This window comes from Arachis hypogaea, chromosome 17, assembly GCF_003086295.3.
Source record: "Arachis hypogaea cultivar Tifrunner chromosome 17, arahy.Tifrunner.gnm2.J5K5, whole genome shotgun sequence".
Taxonomy (NCBI): Eukaryota; Viridiplantae; Streptophyta; class Magnoliopsida; order Fabales; family Fabaceae; genus Arachis; species Arachis hypogaea.
Genome location: NC_092052.1, coordinates 30,612,461 through 30,619,044, shown reverse-complemented (window position 1 = coordinate 30,619,044; position 6,584 = coordinate 30,612,461).

Genomic DNA, 6,584 nt, shown 5'->3' with positions numbered 1-6,584 from the left:
CAGGTACACTAAAACAACATTTTGAGAGCTGGACGAATGGGTCACCAAGAAAGAATGAGGGGAAGCGGTGGTTGATTGGGTTTTTTGCTGTTATCTGGGTAATTTGGCTAGAAAGGAATGATAGAGTCTTCAATAATAAAGGATCAGGGGTGGTGGAAATTATAAACAAGTCATTTATGCTCTCCGACGAGTGGATTGGTGGTGAGCCTCTTGGTTGTTGATGGCAATGCCGAAGATAACTAGAGAGTACTTTGCTTTTTAAGTTCATTGATCCTACTTTGTATGTTGATTTGTCTGCTACTTGATTCCTTTGCTCCACCTTATTGTGTTGAGCACTTTTTACTTCAAAAAAAAGATATGTGACATGTAATTCATCTTTAATATTATAAGCACTAGTAAATGACCCGTGTGATGCACGGAGAATGTCCAATACAGTAAAAAATACATTAATCTTATAGAAAATATTCAGTATAGGAATCAAAAAATATATTATGTATGCATATAATATAATGTCAACTATTAATCAAATTAAATTAACATACGCAATTTTTTTATGGAATAAAAAATTAAAATTATTTCTTACATATTAATTACTAATGTTAAGAAATTTTTTTATGTCATATTACATAACAAAAAAGAATTTTTCATGTTCATTGTATAGAAAAAAAATTAGGTTTAGCAAAAAAAAAATACACGAATAAAAATATCTAAATTCACACATCCCTAAATATGTCCACCTTCAACTCAAATAGATGTGTTAATATAATTTTGAATATACAAACATCCTCAATTTGTTAAATATCTATTAACAACTATTAAAAAAATTTGAATGATCACATGGTTAATATCATATTATAATCATCTGATAAAAATTGAGTAAAAAAAAATACATGATATAATACATAATATGATCATGTAATAAAAGGTGAGGTACCTAGATAAAAATAAATTGCATTCATATTAATTATATATATACCCCGTTAGTATATCATATTATAAATTTATACAATACATATTTTACAAAAAAATAACTAAAGTATTATATGTTTAAAATCTTACTACTTAATAAATCTAACAAAACTAAATAGTCTTCGTTTTTTTTTTTTTTTTGACAATCTCCTTTATGATTTAATGAGTAGATTATACTAAAAAGAAAAATTTATAAGTCAAGTTGAATGTAATTAATTATTTAGTTTTAATTATGCATTATAGCAAATATTATATTTTTTTATTGACTAAATGTTATATATACAAAAAAATTAATTTATTAAACATTATATATATTTTCTAAAGAATAACACATTCTACATTTGAAATGTCTAATACACAATATTACATTAATATGATTGAATAACACAATGAGTTAAAAAATAAAAAAATGGATAGGTAAAAGAGATACTACATAATTTATTTGTATTTGAATAATTTTATGAGTTCAAAAATCATACATGTTTAACACCTATAGATAATAATAGAAAAAAAAAACACTTATATAAACCACAAACATTAAAAACACCAATAAATTTTGAACGCTTACATCTCATTTTTCTCAAAATGCTATAAATATTATATAATTACATGATATTAAATTTAATGTTAATTTATATAATTATATGAATTATTATATTTAGGTGTTCCAAATGCATTGTCTGTGCGAATCACGGAAAATACTTAATATATCTTGCTTAATCTTACATCTATATAAACACTTGGAACATAGAAAGCATTTAAATATATCTAGCAAAAATAAAAAATCTTATAACACTTTTAATCAAAATGAGAATAACTAACTGTCGAGATCAAGCGCCATTTAGAGTCGTCTACATTGTTGCATCTTCATGTGCTTGATAAATCAAGTAGTAGTAGCAGAATATAAAGCAAAAAATTTTATATCATAATCATAATTAACAATTTATTAGAATAGGTATCTTTTGTTTTCTGCCAATGGTGTCGATGCAGAACATATCTACATCTCCTTCTTTAAGGAGCTTTTAAGAGATATATTAACGTCCTATGTGCTTAACTTGAATACTCATCAACTCACTTTAACATCATAATATAGATCGTAAAAAACATAGTAAAAAAATCTGACATACTATAAGGAGAAAAATTTATGTTGCTATTAGATTTGTTAAATGAGTAAGTTTTATATTAATTAACCTGTTATGAAGAGCTTCAGCACCCTTATTATTTGACAATGTATTGACAAATTCCTACATGAATTTTATTATATTACTGGGATTAACCTCCTCAGTGTTTGAAACATATGATGGACCCACATCTTGATTCTCTTTTCCTTTTTCTTTCTTTTTGTATTTTGACTCGTATAGCTCCATTTTCTTGTCTCTCCAAAAGGCCAAAGTTCAACTCTTCCTCTTTATATTCTCAAGCCAGGAACAATCGACAGATCGAGCAACCTCTTCATTGAATGCAGTAAAGTAAGAACTTCATCTATATGCTTAACTTGAATACTCATTAACTTACTGCAACAAATTTTCATCTCAGCAACGGCACACTAAAAAACTCCAACATAAAAGGAAAAGAAGAGATAAATGTCCAATTCCCAATGACCTACACGCAATAAAATAAAATAAAGTATGAAAGAAAAAATAACAACAAAGCTTTCACATATTAGATGATTAAGTGTTTCAAATAAACCATGGTTGTAAACATGACTATTAAAATCTATCACTTTACTTGTTTCTTCTATAATTTTTTCTGGACTCTCACATATGTATAATGAATAAACTATTGCCCACATCGTTCACTTTTCTCATTGGAGACTAGAGAGTCTTTATATTGGATATTTTAATATAACGAAACCCACCTATAATGCAAAATATAAATATGAATTTAGTCCCTGCAAGTTTCTCAAAATATTACATTTTTCTAGAGTGCAGAAAAGTGTTCTTGTAACAACCTTTGGTACTCATCGAAACCCAGAAGCAACCCTTAGAAATAGCCACTCTCCTTTGATTTCATAGTGAAAAGTTGTATGACTTTACTCTTGAAAATTGAAAGAAATAAAATTGTATGAATTTGAACTTTAGTGTCTTCACTAAAGTTACACATTAAAAAGTAAGTGCATTCAAATGCTGAATATTACACAGTATAAATATTTTCTTTTAAAGAAACTAATAATCTAATACCAACCAAGAATGATTTGAATCTTCAATGTGAGTAAACCTGCTATCCAAAGAAATAGATAGTGCACAATTTTTACTTCTATAGATTGTTATGAATAAAATGTGTCTTGACAAAATGTGACATCACATGTATGCTTCAGCTAAACTATAAAAAAAAGCTAGAAAAATATTAAACACACCAACAATAACATGAAGAGAAATTTTAAATTTCAAAGTAAAACATAAAATCTAAGAAAGGAATAATGGAAATAAGATGATAAACAACATGGATTAAGGTGCTAAAGGTATATCATATTGTAGTAAAGGGATCCGTGCTATGCTTAGACAAAGCACATAAGACCATGGAACTAACGACTCTGTATAACAACCCAAAATAATTATAACACTCAATGCTTTCTGTATAAGTTATTTTCCAAAATATAGGCATGAAGAATGACATTAACACATTAATTTAATGCTTTGATGGGTCTAGTGAAAATATCTTTGGGTATCAATGCCTTAAATGGAGATGTGAATGCTATTGTCACATTAAACAAAATTGCATCAACTATGCTTATGAAATCATGGACATGGTATAATTATCAATTAATTTCAATGAAAGAATAAAATAAAAATAACTGCTGCTAAAAATATACACGACGGTATTCATGTCGAATACAATATTATCAGTTTTAATACGTAAAGGCATTGGACTGGAGCAATAATGAACAATGTGTGTGGAAAGGAGAAGAAATTGAAAATAAAAAAGTAACCATCAAAACTCACTAATAGTTTGTAATAAAAATTAAGAACATAATATCCATGAACACCGAACATATAATATATTACATAACTTGTATGCACCATGCATGATGCTCAGTGAATGCATCAAGTTCCTTGAGAAGATTGAATGAGAAAGCCATTGGTTCAGTAATTCAATAAGTATGATTTAATGACTTTATGAATGGTTTGGTGAGAAGAGAACTAAACAATAACTCAAGGATGTACAATATTATTATTTGGAGATGGAATCAGTAGTATTTACAGAAATTGATTACAGGTAATAACATAAGAGAAACTATTATTAAAGATAAGAACAAATAAAAAAAATAAAAAATTTATGGCAAGCAGATCAGGTTACCTTTAAATTAGAAAAAAGGAAGACTCTCAGACATGATATGAGGAACAAATAAAGAAGCAATGGACATGAAAGCAAAACAACATTATAGTTATTATTTGTCGAAACTATAGATAACTAATGAGTATAGCAGATAGTCTAAGCAAGCACATTAGTTTATTATTTGTAAAAATATGAATACAAAAGCAAGACGACAAATCTTATCAGCTACACTACAACTGTTATAACAGAAATTGAAGGGTGAAAGGTCCAGATCGCAGTAGAACAAAGGATAAAATTACATTTAAGTAAGCTTTGCATGCAATGAGAACAAAGCAATATTGTATAATTATGTGAAAGTAACAAAAAAATACATATTAAATACATATCATAATCATGTGATAAATATTGGGTGACTAAAATGCACATAAAAAATATATGATATAATACATAATATAATCATGTAATGGAAGGTGAGGTACCTAAATAAAAAAAAATTGCATTCATATTACAAATAAAAAAAATATCATTATATATATATATATATTAGACCATGCATAATTTAAAAAAATAACTAAAATATTATAGGTCTAAAATCTTACTATTTAATAGATCTAACAAAATTAAATAGTCTCTTTCTCTTTGATGATCTCCTTTATAATTTAATGGGCAGATTATACTAAAAAAAAAGTAAGTCAAAAATTGAATCTAATTAATAAATTAGTTTTAATTATGCATTATAATATTATATCAAACAATATATATATATATATATATATATATATATATATATATATATATATTACTGACTAAATGTTTTATATATTGGAGTTAATAGATTACACTTTTATTCTTTAAAAGAAATTAGTTGACAAAATAGATTATTATAACTGGATATTTGATATTTAAACTAATTAAAATTTCTCAAAGAATACGTAATAGTGAGGAATTAAAATAATTCAGGATGAAAAAAAATATATGATTCCCTTAAAACACACTTTGAAGATTTTTACTCACTTATATTATTACCTTTTGTAAAAGTGGTTGTTGTAATCATTTTTCATTATTCTTATGTATTTAGAGATTGCTTCCTATGTTCTTATATTTAGAACTACAATTTCTCAAAATTTGATCATTAGAAACAATAAACTAAAATATAATGATAAGAAAATACTAAAAATAATGAAAGTTATTGGAATTTTTAATCATTCATGTAATTAATAGAGTGTGACTCTCTTTTAAAATTATTATATAATGCTTCATCTACGATTGAATTACCTAATAGGAGAAAAAGAAAAAAAAATGCTTAATATATCATAGTTCATTTATAAATTGCATAACCTAATAGATGCAAAAATAATGCAACTGCACCTGCAAAGAATAGCAAGACAAGGAGTTAAAGGAAAAAGTCTTAATACAAAACATATATATAAAACTCACTAAATAGAAAATAGTTAAAATGCTTAAAATATATTTTATACAAATAATATAAATATTTATTTAATATTTACTCATAATCATATTTATTATAATTATTATTAGTAGTAGTAAACAAAAAATAATACGAGAGAAAGGGTATTTTAAGCTTTTAGGTGATTCAATAACTAATAGTTCCATTAAGTCATCAACATCCTAAGATGTGAACTGCGAACTTAGGAATTTGATGAGGAGGAACTTCCATAGGAATTTTTGTGCATTATTCCTATTAGGTGGTTCTAAGTGAACCTTTTCATTGTAATTAGAAGAACTTAAGACTCCTATTAAACGATTCTATTTGTAATTAGAGGACCAATCACATCTGTATATATCTTATCAGTATCAAAATGAAGGTGCAAAATTAAGTATGGAAAGAAATGTGCAAAATTAAACATGTAAAATGCTTAGAATAATGAAACTACTCTTGGTAAACATACGTGCAAGTTATATGTTTGATGTGTGCAAAATATCTATAAATATAAGTGCAAATTATTGTTAGTCAGAAATGATAATATTTGCTGGCTACGTAGCATTGCTCAATTCTAAAAATAAAGCAGATTTAAATTAAAAAAAATGGCACACACAATCAAGCAGAATCACAAACATAATAATACAAATTCAATCTACATGTCATTGCCATCACATTTCTTAGAAATATAAGACACATAACAGCTCTTACCAACATATTATCACCACCCCGAAAAGAATCTTTGAAGATTTTTTGAAGACGGGACAAATTAAAAAACTAAAATTACCCTTTAAGCCTGTGACGATGCAATAGTATATAGTAAAAGTAATAGAAATATTAGTTTGAGAATTCTTACTATAAGAATATTTCACTATCTGCACTTGTTGTCTGTCCGGTG